Genomic DNA, 22,453 nt, shown 5'->3' on the forward strand with positions numbered 1-22,453 from the left:
CAGATCTCCTCTACTTTCAAGGCATATTGATATGCTTCCTCCACACTTTCTAATTTTACAAAACTTATCTCATCCTAAATTATAGACCTCAATCTATTTATATACCTTGAAATTTTCTCAACATCATCATCCACATGTCCAGATCTGATGTATAATCTATAGAATTCCTCAGTATACTCCTTTACAGTCTTGTCTCTTTGTCTTAAATTTTACATCTTTCTCAACAAACTAACTTGATAATCAGAAGGAAGGAACTTGTTCACCATCTTTGCCCAAGTCTTGATCTTCTCCTTTCCTTTCCTTTGTCTATCAGTTTTCAAATGTTCCCACCATAGTGAGGCATGTCCTTTCAACCTAGTAACTGCAATCCTCACCATCATATTATCAAGATTGCTTTCATACTGAAATCACTTCTCCATTTCAAAGTTCCAATCCAACACAACATTGGTATCCAATTTCTTATCATAAGGAACAATTTCAAAGAAAGCTTTGAATTTTTACTAGACAACACTCTCAACAACTTTACCTCATCTTAATCTTCTTCAAGTTCTAGAGTAGGGTTTGGTATTGTTGCTTCATCATCATTCACATCATCAAGATGTGTTCCTCTCTTCTAAATTATCCCTACATCATCTAATATGGTTGCAATTTGTCTCAATGTATCCAATATAACATTTCCAACTTTTCCTCTACCTTGAACCATCTTTACAATCAGGTTCTTGCAATATCATAACCCTTTGCAAGTTATAGGTCAAATCCATAGATCCACAAATCTATAACCCAATTTCACTAAAGGCTCTACATGATCCAATATCCACTAGGCTAAACCTCTACTTTGATACCACCTACCAAAGGGAGAGAAGAGATAACTAGGGCCAAAGGCACACCTAGCTATTCAACCACCTACAAGAGTAAACACAATGGAAAACAAACACCAAATAACAAAAAACTTAGGAGATAGAGGAACAAATGTCTTTCACATATTTATCAAATAATCAAATGCATGCCTAGTTTTAAGGCCTTCTAGGTTACAGCCAATGTTACAATCATATTCAAACCTCAATGATCAAACTTTGCATCATAGCATGCTTTTGCTCTAACTACCTTTTATGATCTCCATTCTATATCTAAGACTCTACCAAAGACCTTTGCAAATACATGCACAGCCACAAGTCAACTCTCAAAAAATATCTACCACTAAATTATATGCAAATGTCGGCTCCAACAAGAAATTGTATACAGACAACTCAACAAATGAAGAATCCAACAAATGTTGCAACTCAATGAACTCAACAATGCTTGGTGACCAAAAGAACTTGGCAAATAAAGAAATCTTGATGACTAATGATAACTCTGAAACTAGAGAAAGCTCAGTGACCAAAGGATAAGTTGACAACCAAAGAAATCTTGGCAACCAATGGATAACTCAGAAACCAAAGAAATCTCGGTGACCAAAGGATAACTTGATAGCAACTATGAACTCAGCAACCACTATAAACTTAGAACCAACTACATACTCAATCACAACTAAGAAACTCAACAATGCAAGATATTACAACTTGGCAACAATAGGAAAGAAGGAAAAATATGCAGGATAGGAGTGCAACCCAAGATGCTCCTACATCAATATAATACAAACATCAAAAACCATTTCTTAAGTACTCTATCTTTGTACTACTCTCTATGAATCAGGTATATCTTTTATACATCTTCAACTTAGATATTGGGAATTGAACCTTAACATCAAGACACCATATAGAACATGTCCGTGAATGCACATCACAAGAAAATCAAAACATTGTCCATATAACTAAGATCTTTATCTACTTCTCTATCAATCTTCATAGACTTATTGCTATGTTGACATTAATGACAAACACTATCATGAATGCAATATGCCAATCATGCTAAAAATCTCCCCAAGTTTTCTAGAAATTCTTAGGATACTCCCTCAAAGGAATACCATTAGCATTCATGCTAACAATCTCCCCCTTTTGCATTGATGGCAACATAGATGAAAAACATCTAGGTTTCAAGAATACCAAATAGTACTCTATTGTTTTTGTTTTTGTTGTTATTCTCATTGAATCCTCTTCATCAATCAAATCTTAAAACCTCTAGAACACTACTCAATTTTGCATCTTTATGTTGTATATCTCCCCCATAGAGATATTCATGAAACTTTCTAAATATCCCTAATAGAGATATGCAACTGTCTCTCACTCATTCAACTAGAGGGTGTTTTTCATGTACTCTCTCCCCCATTGACATCAATGGAAAAGGCCTCATTATGTCAATTTATTGCTTCAATTTGTAACCAACTTGAGTGTCCAAACACATTATTCAATACCAATTATCAAGATTCCTCAATGGATCATCTCATTACAAATACTCCCCCATATGGGAAGCATTAGCATTCAGTCTAGTCTAAGAATAGTGGTATTTTCCACTAGACTGATGCACTCTCTACATCATCTACTCAAAATTAGGTAAGGGAATAAACCCAAGCATACCTCTTAAGTACTCAAATGTATCTTTAGGTAAGGGCTTCGTAAAGATATTTGCAATCTAATCTTTAATACTCACATATTCCAATCTAATCTCTTTTTTCTACCTTCTCTCTCAAGACATGATATTTAATAGATATATGCTTCATCTTAGAATACAAAATAGGATTCTTAGACATACTTACTATACTTGTGTTATCATAGTATATGATAATAGGTTTTATAAACTCAATCCCAATATCTTTCAGCATCTATTTCATCCACATAACTTGATTACAATTATTTGGTGTTGCTACATATTTTTCCTTAGCTATACTTTGTGAAATACAATCTTTTATCTTTCTCAACCAAGAAACCAATCATCCTCCAAGAAAAAATGCTTTACCACTGGTGCCATTTTTATCATCCATACTACCTTCCTAATCTGCATCAATATATGCACATAGAGTGAAATCACTTGATCCATCATACCATATTCTATAATCAAATATATGAATATACTCTTTATTACTACATAATGATACTCCTTAAAATCATCTTGAAATCTAACTAAAATCCCAACTATGTTTTCTATATCTAGTTAGGTGTGAGTTAGATATTGCAAACCTCCAATCATGGATCTATACTTCTTTTTCTCTACTGTAGATGTCTCATCCTTGCTAGATAACTTGTGACCATTTATCATAGGTGTACCAATAGGCTTACAACTTTCCAATCCAAATCTCTTCAACAATTTTTTCAAGAATTTAACTTGTGAACTAATAATTCCATCACTATCCTACATATTCTACAACCCTAGGAAAAACTTCATTTCTCCTATCATGCTCATCTCAAACTCATTCTCCATCTCTTCAAAAAACTTATTACTTGCTTCATCATTACTTCCAAATATTATGTCATCAACAAAAATTACTATTATCAACAAACCATTCTCAATTTCTCTCAAATACAAGTTACTATATGCCATACCTTTAACAAATCTAAGTTTTGTTAAATACTTATCCAACCTTGTGTACTAGGTTCTAGGTGCTTGCTTCAGTACATATAGAGCTTTCTTTAGTCTTCATACCATATCTATGTCTTTTGTCAGAAGGAAACCCTTAGGCTTCTCAATGTATGCCTCTTCTTCAAATTCTCCATTCAAGAAGGCTGATTTAACATCCATATCATATACTTTGAACTTCTTTTTCATTGCATAAGCCAAGAACATTCTTACTACTTTCATTCTGACTACAAGGGCATATGTCTCCTCATAGTCTATTCCTTTTTACTATGAATATCCTTCGCACACAAGTCTAGCATTATTTCTTAAAACTTCACCTTGTTCATTCATCATGTTTTTGAATACCCATTTGGTTCCTATAACATTCTTTTCTTTAGGTCTAGGAACTAATTCTCATGTTTCATTTTTTAAATTCAAATCTAGTTCTTCCTTCATTTCTTGAATCCAATGATCATCTTACATACTTCATCTACACTCTTAAGTTCAACTTGAGAAATCAAACATAATTCCTTATTAACTTTTCTTCTTGTCATCACACCTTTGTCTTTGCTTCCAATTATCTACTTTGGAGGGTGATTATTTTTCATGTTTCTATTAGAGGTAGGGGTTACTATCTCAACTCTTATCTCATCTCTTGGTTTAGATCTCTATTCTCCTCTTTGCTCAACAGTTTGTACATCATTTTGTAGATCATTGGTAGTCTCAAAGAAAACTTCTATATTCTATCTAACAATTCTAGTATTATCTTCTTTATTATAATTATAATCTACATCTTTTTCTTAGTTCAAAAATTTTCATCAATCTTTACATTTGAGCATTCAACTATTGTCATAGTTCCATAATTAAAACATTTGTATGTCTTTATTTTCAATGAATAGCCAAGAAACATACATTTATCACTTCTTGGATCAAACTTACCAATATCATCATCTCTCTTAATGTAACACTTGCTTCCAAATATTCTAGAATACTTAACTGATGGTGAATGACCAAACCATAATTCATAAATGGTATTGCTCGTACATTTTCTAATTTGAACTTTATTCATAGTGTACACTATTTTATTGACTTCTCTCCAAAAAAAATTGGATACATCATTCTCAAAAAACATTGCTCATGTTTCCTCTAAAACTAATATTTTTCTTCTTTCTACAATCTCAATTTGTTCAGGAGCCTTGGGTAAAGATAATTGTCTCTTAATTCCATTTTCTTCACAAAATATTTTAAGCCCTCTAGAGCTGAACTCTCCTCCTCTATGTGATCTCAAATATTTTATCTTAACAACATATCCATTCTCAACTCTATTCTTAAATATCTTAAACTCCTTAAATGGTTCATATTTCTCTTTAAGAAATGCTACCCACATTGTTTTAGTGAAATCATCAACAAAAATTATGAAATACCTTTTACAATGGAATCCCTATGTTCTGGTAGGACCACTCAAATCTACAAGAATAATTTCCATCTTTTTTGTTCTAGTGAACTTCTTGTAAGAATAAGGAAGCAAAGTTCTCGCTCCTTCCAATCTAGCAATAGAAGAAAATATTTCTCCATAGTCAAATCCTTCTTCTTGTGAATATCCTTTGTAGACTAATCTTGGCTTGTTTCTTATGACTTCACCATTTTCATCTAGCTTATTTTTGAATACCCACTTGGTGCCAATTACATTTTTGTCTTTTGGTCTAGGAACTAGAGTCCATGTCTCATTTTTCTCAATCTTTTCTTCCATGACTTTACTCTAGTCCACATCTTCTAAGACATCTTTTACTTATTTAGGCTCTTTTATGCTCAGCAAGCATGCATCATTTCTCAACTTGTTTCTTGTCATTGTTCTAGCATCGTTATCTCCAGTGATTTGTATAGCAGGATGATGTCGCTTGACATATTTGGAAAATATTGGTTCAGCTCTAGTTTCTTTATTTGATTTCTCTACTTCAGAGTCATTATGTGCATTTTTGTTAGGTATTTTAGCATCTCTCTCATGTATACTAATCCCAAAATCAAAATGTGTCTCAACTTCATTTTGTAACTTGACATCCAAATGTAGCTCAGTTCCTAAATGCAACTTAGCATTCATTTTATGTGATTCGGCAGTCACTAAAATTTGTTGTTGGTTTGTAGCTTAATTTGCAACATCTTCTTTAGCATGCATACCTTCATAAAACTATACAAATGATTTGTATTTTTTCTAGTTCTTTTATAGATTCAGCCTCATGAACTTATGTATATTCATCAAAATTTGCATTTACACTTTTCACAACTTTGTCAGTGTTAGTATTAAAACACTTATAAGCTTTACTTCTTGTGGAATAACCTAGGAATATACCTTCTTCACTTTTTGAATCTAGTTTACCATTCTTGGAATCTTTAAGAATAAAGCATTTTCTTCCAAATACCTTAAAATATTTTACATTAGGGGAGTATTCATACCATGGTTCAAAAGGTATTGATTGAGTACCTTTCTTGACTTGTACATGATTCAAGGTATAGACAGCTCTACTTATAACTTCTCTCTAGTATTTCAAAGAAAAGAATTTCTCCATCATGAGTGTCCTAGCATAGTCCATTATAGACTAGTTATTCCTTCTAGCAATTCCATTGTGTAGAGGGGTTCTAGGAGCAGATGTCTATCTTTTGATTCCTTTGTCATTATAAAACATCTCAAACTCATTTGATGAAAATTCTCCTCCTCTATCAAATCTCAAACATTTCAGACTTAAACATTTTGAAATCATCATATTTCTATTTTAGAAACATAGCTATCATCATTCTAGAATAATCATCAACAAGCAACATAATGTACTTATCTCCTTTGTAGCTTTGAACTTCAATTGGTCCACACATGTCAGTATGAACAATATCTAATATTCCTTTATGATGTAGGAGCATTGAGATTGGATTTTGGTGGTGTGATGCTTCTCATGGTTAGGGATGTGTTGGAGAGGCACTCGAGAACCTTTCCTCATGATTGCATAGAGATTGGATGGATTCAGTTAAAGTTTGAGCTATTTGTACCTTGTTATTGGAACTATGTTTTATAGTTTATGGGTGCCTATTGTAGGCCATGTAACTAATTTTGTAACTAATCTTGCATTGTTTCTTCTTACCATTGCTTTTCCACTCTGTGGTTATATAGTTGGGGGCTAGGACATCTCCTTTGGGGATTCCCTCACCCTGCACTATGTTAGATGGTATCAGAGTGAAGGTTGTTCCTGAGTGTGTAGATAGATCATTGAAGCTAAGGTAGTTTGCACTAGGACTTGGGTTGTATAAGTATATCTAATATCTTGATTTGGTGGTGTATTATTTTTTCTAGAGTCCTAGATCTCTTGTTTGTGAGGTGGCAGATCGTGGATCTGGCTTACAATTATAGAGGGCTTACAGATGGATCAATGGATGCAAAGATGGAAGACTAATATTATTAAGGAATGACCATAGAGAATTTTTAGATTACAGATCCATGGTCCTAAACTAGTGATTTGGTTCTTGATTGTTCATGTGAGGTGGTAGGTTGAAATCTAACTTGTAAGCAATTTGAGGTTGTCATAAGGAGCCTGGGAAGGATTTATTGTAGAGGTTTAATGAAGATCTTGGGAGATGGCTCTGAGAGGATTAGACCCTAAGATGATTGAAAATCTCTGAGATGCACTACAAAGGAGGTTTTCTAAGATTTTTTCTTGGTTTGAAGCTAGTTTGGCTGATCAAACTAAGGAGATGGTTGCTCAATTTGAAACTAGTTTGGATGATCAAAATAAGAACAAGATGAGGAAGGCATTTTGTAGATTTTTTTAGAGCTAGAGTCTACTGATCTGGAAGAGAGTTATTTGTCTAGTTAAGAGACTTTTCTATGACAGAAGATGGCATAGCAAGGTTGAGATGGAGAAGTTAGTTTTGTTGATCAGTTTGTGAAGTCTGATATAGAACTTGTAGAGTAGCTGGAGTTTGTTCCTAACCTTTTTGATGTTGGGATAGACTTTGGTTTTCATGATCAGTCAATTGGATCTAAAATGGAAATTGTAGAATACTTCGTCATGGATGCTCTAGTTGTTGTTGGTGATGAGTTGTGTGTTGTAGAGCATCTTTTTGTGAGCAATGAGATATTTGGGGTTGTGAGTTTGGCATGTGTTGATGGAGATCTACATGTTGCTACTAATATGAAGTTTGTTACTGATGTGCATAAGGATTTGTTGGTGAAGCATTATGTTTAGTTTGCTCTTAGGTGTGAGCATGTTAATTGGGTTGATGATATGTATTTGATTCTGATGTTTTAGTGGATGAAGCATAGATGGTTTATTTTCATATTTTTTCTATTGACTTTGATGAAGTGGAAGCCTTTAGTAAAGATGAAGTTGGTTGTAAATATTTCTTTGGGCATCAAAGTATGGGACATACTTTTTTATTTACCTAGGGAGTCTGATGTAGGAGCATCAAGATTGAATTTTGGTGGCTTGATTCTTCTCATGGTTAGGGATCTGTTGGAGAAACATTGGGGAACCATTTTTTCATGATTTCATAGAGATTGGATGGATTGAGTTGAGGTTTGAGTTGTTTGTACCTTGCTACTAGAACTACATTTTCTAGTTTTTAGGATCCTATTGTAGGTTGTGCAACTAATTTTTCATAATGAATGAGAGGATGTGTCCTTCAAGTATTTAATAGGGCCTATAGTACTTCCTTTTACCAAAGGCATAGGTTCTAATTCCTCATAAGTTGGGAGATATGAAAATTATTCCAAAGTATCAATTTATGACAATTTTGTGTGATAGTTTTTTGTGCTTGACTTTTGGGATGGATGCACACTTATCCTTAATGAATCACCCTTTGTTCATTTCAAATTTTTTAGAGGATCTAAATCTCTACCTTTAGCTCAAAGAAAAAGTTCTATTTCAATCAGAGCTAGGAGATATTGCAATTTTTCTTGGATATCAATTTCTAGATAGTCAATTTTTGTCAGAGGTCAACTTGTGGCTCTTCAAGTATTTAACGTTGGTTTTTGGAATTCTAGGCCAACTTGTGGCTTAGATTGGTATTATTATGGGTTGTGGTGAATTATTTAATTCATTCATGGAATGATTTAGAGGAGGAGGAGGAGTGAGTGTGGGAGCAGCTAAAGGGCAAGCTTTCCTAAGTTTGTGGATAGAGTGCCAAATGTGAGGTAGTTTATAGTAGGATTATAATGGATTTGTTAGTGTGTGGATAGAGCACCAAATATGAGTCAATTTACACTTGGATCTTGGATAAAGTTGGAGTAGAGCTAGGGATGTAGTTGGAAAACTAGGAGATTGCTTGGTGGCCTTGTGAGCACAAGTTGAGATTTCTTTGGTGGTTTCTTCTAGATTGTTGTTATGGATCTGGGCTAGCTAGGATAGGTTTGGATTGGATCTTGAGGGATCTTGTAGAACTAATTTTGTAATTTCTTTATATTTGGCCATAACTAAGAAGGCCTTACAACTTGGTACATTGCATGTAATCAGTTATATCTATGAATAAATTATTGTAATTTGGTATCAAATCTTGCATTGTTGCTTCTTGCTATTGTGTTTTCATTGTGTGGTTATATAGCTAGGGGCTAGGTCATCTCCTTTGGGGATTATCCCACCCTACGTTGCATCACTTTAGAGGTATGAGCTTTACTCTTAAAACTTGACTTTGTCATTATGCCTAACTCACATTGTTTTCACATTATATTATTAGGCTTCTTCAACTTAGGGAAACCTCTAACTTTTCTCATGTTATTGATACTAACCAAGCTATCAAAATTAAAATGACATAACCTTTTGTGCCATAGCCACACATCATCAAATTTTACAATTAGACAAGTAGCATCCTCTATATCAAGATAGAATAGATTACTCCTAGTTTGATCACCTTTTCCAATTAGTTTTCCATTAGCATCATATATCTTAGCAATCTTGTTTTCAAACTCAACCTTACATCTCAAATTATTTAATTGAGATAGACTCAATAGATTATAGTTAAGTCCTTTAAAATAGTAAGCATTATCACATAAAATATTTTGTGTAAGTTTGATAGAACATTTTTCTTTTATCAAAAATGGTGCATCATTACCAAATCTTACACTATTTTCATTATAACAATTCAAGGTAATGAACTTGCTTTTTTGTCCAGTCATATGATGTGAACATCCACTATCAATTATCCATCTATCATTCTTGTTCACACAAGACATAAGTTTTTTTGCCTTATCTCCATCATATTTGTCCTTCATTGCAACATACACCACTTCAGCATCATGTTCATTAGATTCATCTCTTGTCTCCTCTTCAGCAATGTAGCAAGACTTCTTTGTTCTATTTCTTAGAATAACTAAGGGGGGGTGAATCAGTTATCCAAAGTCTAGATGTATAAATAAAACTTTTCATAGTTTAGTGAACCCATAAAACATTAACCATCATGCATGCATCCATAAGATTATGATGCAGGAGCATCCTGGCCATCGCATTATCCTACTAATTCTGTTGGTTTTTGCCAGGTTATAACAATTGTCGAGTGCCAGTAATTTTGTAGTTTAAACCAAGTTGAGGTTATCCTACATCATGTTAACACTTAGGTTAGCATGTTATCCCATCTCACTCTACAATATGTGCCAAGTTCCACAGTGTGTGTCAAGCTATTCTTCATGTGACAAGTGATCCTTCATGTGCTCAGTTTTCTTGTTGATGTTGAGTGTTAGCATTTTGGACGTGTTTTTTGCATTTTTGGTGCAAGCCAACTTACGAGATTTATTTTGGTTGTGAACTTTATGATAAAATCTTGTCTTGCAATGTGTCTAGACCATTTTTGGGTCAACCCTTTTGTTTTGTACTATTCTAGAATGTTCTATAAGTCATTTTGGCAAGTATAAATAAGTTGTTTAGGCTTAGAGTTGAGCAGCAATTTTGGAGAGTGGCTAAAGGGTGAATTTTTCTTAGTCTATGGATAAAGTGACAAATGTGAGGTAGTTTATAGTAGGATTGTGGTGGAGTTGCAAGTTTGTGAGAAGAGCTAGTTGTTGTGGTTTAGAAACAAGGATGTTTCTCTAAGGCTTACGAGCACAAGTTGAGATCTTGGAGGTTTCTACCAGATTATTGTTGTGTTATAGATCTGGGCTAGCTAGGATAGGATTGAGTTGGATCTTGAGGGATCATGTAGAACTATTTTTGTAATTTGTGTTATAGTTGACCTTAACCTGGAAGGCCTTACAACCTATCATTTTCCATTTAAACAGTTCTATCTATGAATAAAGAATTGTGGTTTGATATTAGGTCTTGCATTGTTGCTATCTTGTGTCAAGTTTTTGTTGTGTAGTTATTTTTTGGGGGCTAGGACATCTCCTTTGGGGATTCTATTGCCTTGTGTTGCATCATATGGTATAAGAGTGAAGGTTGTTCCTAAGTGTGTAGACAAATCACCGAAGTTGTGTCATTTTACACTAGGACTTGTGTTGAAGAAGTAGATTTGAGAAGATCTTGATCTTGTGGCGGATTTTTCTTTCTAGAGTCCTAGATCTCTTGGTTAAAAGGTGGCAAATCATGGTTCTAACTTGCAATTATAGAGGGCTTGCGAGTGGATTTATGGATGCAATGATGGAAGATCGATCTTGTTGAGGCATGATCACAGAGGTTTTGTGTATTGTAGATCTATGTTCTTGGACTCGAGATTTGGTTTCTAGTTGTTTATGCAAGGTGGTAGGTTGTGATCTGACTTGCAAATAATTTTCTTTTATCACAAGGAGCATAGGAAGGATTTGTTGCAAAGAGTTTATGAAGATCTTGGAAGATGGCTTTGAGAGGATTAAACCCTGAGATGATTGTGAATCATCGTGATGTGGTGGAGAGGAGGTTTTCTAAGATGTCTACTTAGTTTGAAGCTAGTTTGGCTAATCAAGCTGAGGAGGAGGTTGCTCAGTTTTAAACTAGCTCAACTAATCAAGATATGGACAAGATGAGGAAGGCATTCTGTAGATGTTTGTGGAGTTGGAGTCTACTGATCTAGAAGAGATTTGGATGGCTAGTTAAGAGACTTGTTTAATCTAGAGTAGATGTCATGGCAAGGTTGAGGTGGAAGAGTTTGGTTTTAATGATCAGATTATTGAATCTGATACATAACCTACAAAGAAACTTGAAGATGTTGCTGAGGATATTCCTAATCTTGTTGACGTTGGGATGGAGGTTAGTTTTCATGATCATTCAGTTGGGTCCGACATGGAAATTGTATAGCACTTGGTCATGGATGATCTAGTTACTATTGGTGATGAGTTGTACGTTACAGAGCATCTCATTGTGAGCAATCAAATTGCAAGTGTTGTGAGTTTGGCATGTGTTGATGGAGATCTACATATTGTTGTTGATGTAGAGTTTTTTTTCATTCATGTGGATTAACTAATTTCTGGTGTGGATGAGGATTTGTTGATGAAGCATTATGTTAAGTTTTTTTTTGGGACTGAGCATGCTGATTGGATGGATGAGATTCTGGTGTTTGATAGAGTGATACAAATATGGATGATGTGTAGATTAGTTTTTTTGTCCCTATTGGAGTGGAAGCCTTTGGTGGAGATGAAGATTGTTGTTGATCTTTCTTTGGGCATCAAAGTATAGAGACACACTTTTCCATTTACTTGGGGAGTCTAATGTAGGAGCATCCTAGCTGTCATGTCATCCCACTGACTTTGTTGGTTTCTATCGAGTTACAAATATTGTTGAGTGAAAATAATTTTGTAGTTTATGCTAAGTTGAGGTTATCCCACATTGTGTTAACACTTAGGTTAGCATGTTATCCCATCTCACTCTACAGTGTGTGCCAAGTTCACAATGTGTATTCAGTGATCCTTCATGTGTTGAGTTTTCTTATTGATGTCAAAGGTCAGCATTTTGGAATTTTTTTTGCATTTATGGTGTGAGCCAACTTACAAGATTTATTTCAATCATGACATTTATGATAAGATCTTATCTTGGGATGTGTCCAGACCATTTTTGGGTTAGCCCTTTTATTTTGTAATGTTCTATAATATTCTATAAGCCACTTTGACAACTATAAATATGGCATTTAGGTTTACAGTTAAGCAGTGATTTGGGAGTAGTGATTTTAGAGAGTAGCTGAAGGGAGAATTTTTCTAAGTCTATGGATAGAGTGCCAAATGTGAGGCAATCTATAGTAGGATTGTGGTGGAGTTGTGAGTTTGTGAGAAAAGCTAGTGGTTGTGGTTTAGAAACAAGGAGGTTGCTTGGTGGCTTGCAAGCACAAGTTGAGATCTTGGAGATTTCTACCAGATTGTTGTTGTGTTATAGATCTAGGCTAGCTAGGATAGGATTCAGTTGGATCATGAGAGATCTTGCAGAACTATTTTTGTAATTGTTGTTGACATTGGCCCTAACTTGGAAGGCCTTACAACTAGGCATATTGCATATAAATAGTTATATCTATGAAGAAAGTGTTGTGGTTTGGTATCAAATCTTGCATTATTATTATCTTATGTTGTGTTTCTACTATGTGGTTATTTTTTGGGGGCTAGGACATTTCCTTTGGGGATTCTCATGCCTTGTGCTTCATCAAATTATGCAATCACTTAAAACTTGTAGGTTACTATCAAATCAATTTGCAAAAATGTAAACATGAAACATAAAAAATTTAACAACGCATTTGATACAATGATTTATGTGGAAACCTAATTTGGGAAAAACCATCAATAACATGCTACTCTTTTTCACTCTTTTGAAGTGATCTCCTCCGAAAGGCCAAACCTATTAAAGGTTACAATACACACTATTAAATGTGACCATATTAAAGGATTTGAATCACCCTATCAGGAGTGAGCCTTGTTAGAGGACTTTAGACCATTCACTTGGAATGTCACCTAGTTAAAGAATTTACAAATGACCCTTAGGCCAACCTTAATCCAAAGGATTTACCCTAGACTGATACAATTATTAGAGAGTAATAGTAAGGCTTGATCTGATAACAACTTACAACTACATTTGCAGATTATAGATCTTTGTTTCAGTCCTCCATTATGCTTTGCCTTCATACATTTTAGCTCTGATAGCTTGTTCACCCTTCAAGAATTCATACCCTTAAGCCTTCTTTCTTAGCACGCCAATGCAAACTCTTCTCTTAGGTCACTCAATGAAGCAACCCTTGACTTCTTGTCTTCCTTAGGTTTTTGCACATGACAACATTTGCTTCTTACCAGCCATCCCTATAGTTAGGAAATTAATATCTTTTATTGTACATTCTCCATCATCCAATTTAGGGTTAGGATAGATTAGGTAGGATTCAATGAATCTACCTCTTATTCTATATTACTCATAGAAACTTCTCCTTCAATCATTTTTGAATTTTCCTAAAAATGGTTTACCTTGAATTTTGTGCCACCAACTCATTAATCTTTTCTTCCACATGGTTCACACAATCCAAGAAATTAAACTTGTCAACTCAGATCCATGGAATTCATGATTTTTCAAGTAATGCAGCCACTTGGCATTAACTTGCTTCTAATGCTCAGCACATACTATGTTGCTTGGCATCCTCTATAGAATCATTGGCCATGAACTAAAGTTTATTGCTACTTGGCATTAACTAAACTTTACTTGGCATCCACTATTTTTCTCAACATACACTAGAATAGACTTTTACTTGGTTCCAACTAATTTTTTGCTTAGTTTGCACTAACTTTGCTTGACACCTACTATCCACTTGGTCAAGCTTTGTAGACAAATTTTATTAAACTTGTTCTTGCTAACTTTCTTAGTGTAGCAAGCCTTTGTAACTTTAAGTAGATTATCAGTACATCATGTTATCATTGTCTTAGCTAATTCTTGTACTCCTTTACATAACATAACTCAACCTTTCCTCTAGGTGTTTTTGTTACATCTTTTGATCAAATCCTCTTCATCAATCAAATAAGTGATAGTACTTAAATCTTGTGAGCAATTGTCTTACCAGAAAATAGCAAGTTTGACATTAGTGACAAAATAATGATTGAAACATATTGATCATACTTGTATCAATCTATTCTCAACAATCTCCTTCTTCAACAATCTCTCTCTTTGGCATTGATGGCAAACCAAATTGATCAACAAAATTGACTAGGTTAAAATAGTAAGACCAAAAAAATACCAAAAAAATAATAATTCCTTATATTGAAATCTCTCCCTCTATCAGCAACTTCCATCTTTTGAATAGGTTACAAAACTCTATTGTGTCATTCTTATGACTCCCTCTTAATTATCTTCCTCTTGCTAGGTAGATGCAATCAGTAGATACATTTCTCCCTCAAATAGTTTGTTAAGATTTATTTTCTAGTATTTCTATCTCCCTCTTAGCTGTATATCTCTTCCTCTAGTTTTAGTTTAACTCCTGTGTTTCTCCTAATCAATAATTATCTCCCTCTTTCTTATATTTCCCTTGATCAATAATTATCTCCCTCTTTGACAATAATGCCAAAGACTTGACATCTTAATATAAAAATAAAAACTTCTTCAATTTCTCCCTTTGTGACCTTTCTTGTGATTGATTTGTAGTTCCAGCTCTTTGATTACTGTAGGTAGATCCTAGAGTAAGATCCACTACATCAATTTTTAACATATGAAAATCAGTTTGTTTGATGCAGGGCACTCCTTTTGTTACTTAGATAGCATTTGATAGGGGTATCACCCCTAGTTTACCTCTTAGATACTCATGAGAATCCTTAGGTAATGCTTTTGTGAAGATATTAGCAATTTGTTCTTTTGTATTAACATATTCCACCTTCACCTCTTTATCTTCAACTAATTCTCTCAAGTAATGATAATTGATTGTAATGTGCTTAGTATTTGTGTGCATCACATGATTCTTTGATATGTTTATAGCACTTGTATTATTAGAATAAAGTGTCATTGGTTCTGCGATCTCTTTCTTTGTACCTTTTGTAATGCCCCGCCCGAAGATCCTTGGAAACAAGGATTCAAATCAAGCCAAGATATTTTTTTTTTTTACAAGTATGAATGCACATGACAACATCATACAGGGATCACAATGATCACAACGGAAGACTTCAACACAATCCTGGCAACCAACGAATCTCCGAACGCCACTACCCAAACAAAAGCCAACAACCACCACAACAAGATGAGGGCACAAGAAATGACCACTCATCAACAAAACATCAAGCTGGGGTAAAATGCAGAATCCTAAAATTTGGCTAAGCCTGAAATCCTGAAGCCCTGAAAATTGGCTAAGTCTGGATTTCTTAAGCCCTGAAATTTCTTAGAATCCATAACTTATCTCTAAGAGGTTTGAAACCTATCTCAAACGATTTGTCGCATATATTAAAATATATCTTAAGTATAAGGACTACAACAGAAACTCAAAAACTGAATTTTAAATGAAACCTCCTCAATTCAAAATGCAACAACATAGGCTTGAAGAACGCCCAAAAGGGTATCCAGATCAACTCTCAAAAAGATCATAACACTACAAAAAGTGCCCGCTGTTGGCATGCGCAGGTTTTTCACAAAAATCGTGCGACACTTTTTACTAAGGGAGGGCGACACTTCTCCCTTACTGAGTGCGACACTTCTCAAGAAGGCGTGCGATACTGGAAAAGTATCACGCGACATTTCTCATAAAGTCATGTGACACTCTTCCAGTGTCATACGACACTTCTCCAGTAATGCGTGCGACACTTTATAGTATTGTACGACATTCTTTCTATGGGCATGCGATACTTTATCAGTGTCTCACAATGCTGAACAATTGTCGCCCATAGAAAGTAAAAACACTTCCAGAACTCAAAAACAGGGAAAATTTGACAAAAGAACCTCCACACTGGGGAGTACCGGATCCACAAAGGCTCGAGGAATGAACACTCAAGTGTAAGAACAACACAGAATGAAGAACACCAAACCATCTAAACTATAGCAGCAAGAACACACTAAATTAAACATCGCAGAGAACAAAAGCATCATCGCAATGTACAGAAATACATCTCAGGAACAAAACAATCAAACTAAGTATGCGATTCCTCCCAACCATTAATAGCATCATAAGACCATCGTGGGTCCTAGCCATCCCCCGCGCGTAACATCCCAAGCCACTGACCAAATCATCGGTACTGTCGTAATAGGGACGTCACTACTAAAAACATGCAACAATATAAGCATAAGGAAATCTAACATTCTAGTAGAAAAGCATAAGATAATCCTACAGTAGATAACATCAACTATCACATGCTAAATAGTAATAAGCAACAGATATGCTACTACAACAATTCACAGCATCTAATCATATGCTAAACATCATAATAAGGGAATGCGTCAAATAAACTAACATCATCTAAACATGATATACAAGCATCCCAATGAAAGCATAAATCACAAGAAAGCATACTCTGGAACCCGAAGTACCAAGTGAAGACATCCAGCAACGGTCGCACTAGGACAAAGATCGTCTCTGTACATCAATCCCTAGCAGTGGTGAAGGTAGCTATGCCTCCCAACCATGTGGCACCCATGGGTCCACACCCGTCATGCTGATGGAGATAATGATCCAACCAAAAACACAAAAAAGAACATCCGTGGCTAACACTCACGCCAGACAGTATGATGGCTGCAACCAAGAACCTAAGACAATGCAAGGAGTAAAGGTCCTGGTCAAACACTCAAAAGGCTACTAAGTAGGGGCTGACATCATGGAGAGTCGCTTGGCATCGACAAGCCCAAGCTCGGATCGTGCATTTCAACTCCTCAACGGAGGGCCCCGCACACACATTTTATTATCTTAAGTTTTATTACCAGTCACACATTTTCTTTAATTATCACTTATTTAAAACTTCCTCTACCAACCCTATGGGACTAAGGTCACCAGGCTGCGAGATAGAAGCCCCCTCCATATGCTACCCTATCCTACCCATGCTCATCCTACGACAAGTGCCCATGGGCATGCATACTCCCATCCCAACCCCAATGATCATAACTTTCGGCAAATCCACAGAAGATTGAGCCTCGCAAGTCACGCAACAAATGTACGCGTACATACTCGTGTGTGGCGCACCACCATCACGAAGATCATAACACAAGGATAGGAATGAGAACACAATGCAAAGAAAACACCCAACTGAAAGCAACACGGGAAGGACAGATTCTACAAGAATCCCAAAGCCAATAAAATCATACATCATTAAATCACTCAATCGGCCTCAATCCGAGAGTATGGATTCTACACGAATCCCAATGATGCAACAAGACCAAACTTCATGAACTCACTCAACCGGCCTCAATTCGAGAGTATGGATTCTACACGAATCCTAGCGTTCACGAACAAAAGCAAAGGTCCAAAAGAAACCATAACAAATATAAAATCACTCAACTGAACACAACGTCGGGAGTACGGATGCAACACGCATTCCAATGCAACATAAAAGTGAAATAGTGGTCTGACTGATATCCAAATAGATCATCCAAGTCCACGACCCACAATGTGCCAAGAAAACTTGAGAAAATAGGGAAGCACGCAAAACGAGGTAAAAACCCCAAAAATTTGAAAAACTTCAAAATTAAAACCCATTTGGCCTTTGGGTTCAAAAACCCCAAAAATCTAAAAATAAATGAAATCAGACACCGTATGCAAAAACGGCCAGCATAACGGCGTAAAATCCCAAACCCTCATCTCAAAAAATAGAAAAATGTTCATACCTGCCCAACCGGGTAGATCTAGCATACAGAAATGGAGGGGAACACTAGTTCTTAGCCTCCAAACAAATGGCTACAAAAAATAGAAGCAGAAACGGAGCAGAAACAATAAAACAGGAAAGCCCTACCTCACAGCCAAAAGGGCAAAACGAGAATCTGAACCATAAAATAAATATCCCGCAGAAGTAGCTAAAAATCGTGGCAATCCAAGGTTTCCTCGAGCTGGATCCAACGAGCCCAACCTCGCGATGATCACATGCTCGTAGCTCCCACAACGAACAAAACAGTAAATCCTCATGAAGAGGATTTTGGGTTTTACTCTCCAACTTTCCAATTTGAAAGTGAGAAGTGAGCAATTAAATTCCTTTTTGGATATTTATTCACTTTTCAGGTGAATAATCGATTAGAGCATTTAACCAGCCAATCCAATTAAACCCCGAATCGACCCAAACGAAAACAGGCTATTCCTATAAATAGGAATTCATCTATGGCAAAGTTGCCAGAAATTAAAATAAATCAAATAAAAAGCCCGAAAACCCAAAAACACATAAATCTCTTCAACAACTTTCGCGACAATGCGAACCTCAAAAATGCACAGACATGCTTACTAGTCTAATCACATAATGCAAATGAGTTCGGATTTAATAATCATTGAAAGGTTTAAATTAAACATTTAATTAAGGATACGTCAACCATACAAGGATGACATTGGTAAAATATGAATGGCTGAATCACTAACTCCATGTGCCACTACCAAGGATATAAATCCTGCACACTAAACAACATGATCAAGTGCAATTGCATATAATAACATAGCTTAAGCAATAAATGCATTAAATCACCTAATTTAACCATTAATTTAATAATATTAAAATAATCTATTTACATCACTCACGTTCGCATAAACCATAACAACGCAGGAATGAAGTAAATAACCATAGCATTAAATCCATCACATAACAAAATCAGAGGTATGTCCAAATACCAGATAACCAGATAACATCATAAAACACACTATCATCTCAAAATGGCATCATCATGCAATATGATTAACTGAACAGCATAGTAGTCTAATATCTATGATACTAGAATCAAAGTGTAGCATCTGACCCTCGGGTCCTCTCAAATGTAAACATAACATGAGTAACAAATATCTCTCTAATAAAAAATGTAACAAGGTAAATGTCCACGGCACATAACCAAAATAATCCCACATGAACAATCCATTTAATTACTTATGCATTAAATAAGGCACTTAAAACACATAAGCGAACACAGTCATAAACATGACTAACCACTGCTACAGGTACCCAGTCCAGTGTAGCATGCTAATAGAACATAGTGCAATCTCTGCACACATCTCAAGGTAATCACGGAACAACCTCATGATACCACATCGATCCTGGTAACCACTGGCACAAACCTCAGTGAACCAAAAATCACATCATAATCTCAAAGATCAGTCAAAAGCATAAACAAAGCAACTGATACATAAACGTAAATCCAAACACCTCAACGGTGTAGACCACTCAAGGTCACAATCATGATCTCATCACAGCAAAAGATCAGCAAGGTTGCATCCATCAGGATGACTTACAAAAGTCAAATGGGAGAGGCACTACACCTTTGAGTAGTTGTTTGATCCATATAATGTTTGTAAAATTTATAGCAGTAGCAACATATTCACCTTTAGCAATAGATTGTGAAATGTAGTTTTGTTTCTTGCTAGTCCATGTAACCAACCTCTTGCCTAATAAAAATGCTCCTCTACTAGTGCTATTTCTATCATCAATGTTTTCAATCCAATCAGCATTAGCATAGGCTCTCAATTCAAATTTCTCATTTTTTTTATAGTATAGACCATACTCCTCTGTTCCTTTCAGATATTTCATTATTCTCTTTATAGCTATCAAATGATTCTCCCTAGGATTAGCAGAGAACCTTGCAACTATCCCTACAGATCATGGAATACTAGGTCTACTATGTACTACATATTATAATTTTCCAATCATAGACCTGTATAATGTTTGATTCACCTAAACTAAATCATCATTCTTTGAAAATTTGTCTCCTATCACCATAGGTGTACTTACTAGTTTGGAATCCTCCAATCCAAAAGTTTTCAATATTTCCTTGACATACTTTGAGTGAGTGATGTATATACCACATTTCATCAGATATACTTGCAAACCCACAAAGAACTTGATCTCTCCAAACATGGACATCTCAAATTCTTGCTTTATTTCATTTGCAAAAGCCTTACATAAAGCATCCTGACCTCCAAATATCATATCATCAACAAAAATTTTAGATAACAAAATACCTTTTCTTTTTTCTATCTTTATGTACAAATTGTTATTATCATCAGTCCTCTCAAATCTAATCTTCATAAGATACTTATGAAGTCTCTCATACCATGCTCTTGGTGCTTGTTTCAAACCACATAGAGCTTTATGTAATCTACATGTCATGTTCTTATTATTAGCATCAAAAAATTATTTTTTCTATTCTATATAAATTTTTTCCTCTAATATGTCATTCAAAAATGTAGATTTAACATCTATTTGATAAACTTTGAAACCTTTGTATGAAGAATAAGCAAGTAGAGTTCTTACTCCTTCCAATCTAGCAACAGGAGAAAATGTCTCTCCATAGTCAATTCCTTCTTCTTGTGCATATCGTTTGCAAACTAATCTTGCCTTGTTCCTTGTGACTTCACCATTTCCATCTAATTTATTTTTGAATAACCACTTGGTGCCAATCACATTTTTGTCTTCTGGTCTAGGAACTAGAGTTCATATTTTATTTTTCTAAAATTGTTCAATATCTTCTTCCATGTCTTTACTCTAGTCCACATCTTCTAAGGCATCTTCCAAAGTTTTAGGTTCTTTCATGCTCAAAAAACATGTATCATTTCTTAATCTATTTCTTGTCATTTGTGTAGCATCTTTATCTCCAATCATTTGTATAGCGGGATGGTGTCTCTTGACATATTTGGACAATCTTGGTTTAGCTCTAGTTTCTTCATTTGGTATTTCAACTTCAAAGTCACTATGTACATCTTTATCAGATAGCTCAGCATCTCTTTCATGTACACTAATCTTAGAATTAGAATGTGCTTCAACTTCATTTTGTAGCTCAGCATTTGAGTATAGCTCAATTTTTGAATGCAACATGACATTCATAATATGTGACTCGGCAGTTAGTAAAAGTTGTTGTTGGTTTGTAGCTTGATTTATAGCATCTTCTTTAGTAGGCATACCTTCATAAAAGTATGCAAATGATTTGTGTTCTTTTGGTTCTTTCATAGATTTAACCTCATATACCTCTATATATTCATCAAAATTTACAGTTACACTTTCCACAACTCTGTTAGTGTTATTATTTAAAAACTTATAAGCTTTAATTCTTGTCGAATCTCCTAGGAAAATACCTTCTTCACTTTTTTCATCTAGTTTGCCATTCCTAAAGTTTTTAAGAATATAATATTTTCTTCTAAATACCTTAAAATATTTTACATTGGGTGAGTATCAATACCATAGTTCAAAAGGTGTTAAATGAGTATCTTTCTTGACTTGTACACAATTCAAGGCATAAACAATTGTACTTATATCTTCTCTCCAGTATTTCAAAGCAACATTTTTCTTCATCATGAATGTCCTAGCATAATCCATTACAAACCTATTCCTCTTTTTAGAAATTCCATTTTGTGGAGGGGTTCTAAGGGCATATGTCTATCTTTTGATTCCTCTATCATTATAGAACATCTCAAACTCATTTGATGTAAATTTTCCTCCTCTGTCAAATCTCAAACATTTTAGACTTTTACCTATTTCCTTCTCAACTCTTGCTAAGTACCACTTAAACATTTGGAAAGCATCAAATTTCTATTTTAGAAACATAACTATCAGCATTCTAAAATAATCATCAATAAACAACATAATGTACTTATCTCCTTTATAGCTTTACACTTCAATTGGTCCACACATGTCAATATGAACAATCTCTACTATTTCTTTAGAGGTATGAGTTTTACTTTTAAAACTTGACTTTGTCATTTTTCCTAACGGACATTGTTTGCACATTATATTATTAAGTTTCTTCCACTTAGGCAAACCTCTAACTTTTTTCAAGTTATTGATACTAACCAAGTTATCAAAATTAACATGATATAACCTTTTATGCCATAGCCACACATCATCAAATTTACAACTAGACAAGTAGCATTCTCTATGGCAAGGTAGAATATATTGCTCCTAGTCTGATCACCCTTTCTA

Source organism: Cupressus sempervirens, chromosome 3 (genome assembly GCF_028749045.1).
Source record: "Cupressus sempervirens isolate cs-2001-9-10 chromosome 3, ASM2874904v1, whole genome shotgun sequence".
NCBI lineage: Eukaryota > Viridiplantae > Streptophyta > Pinopsida > Cupressales > Cupressaceae > Cupressus > Cupressus sempervirens.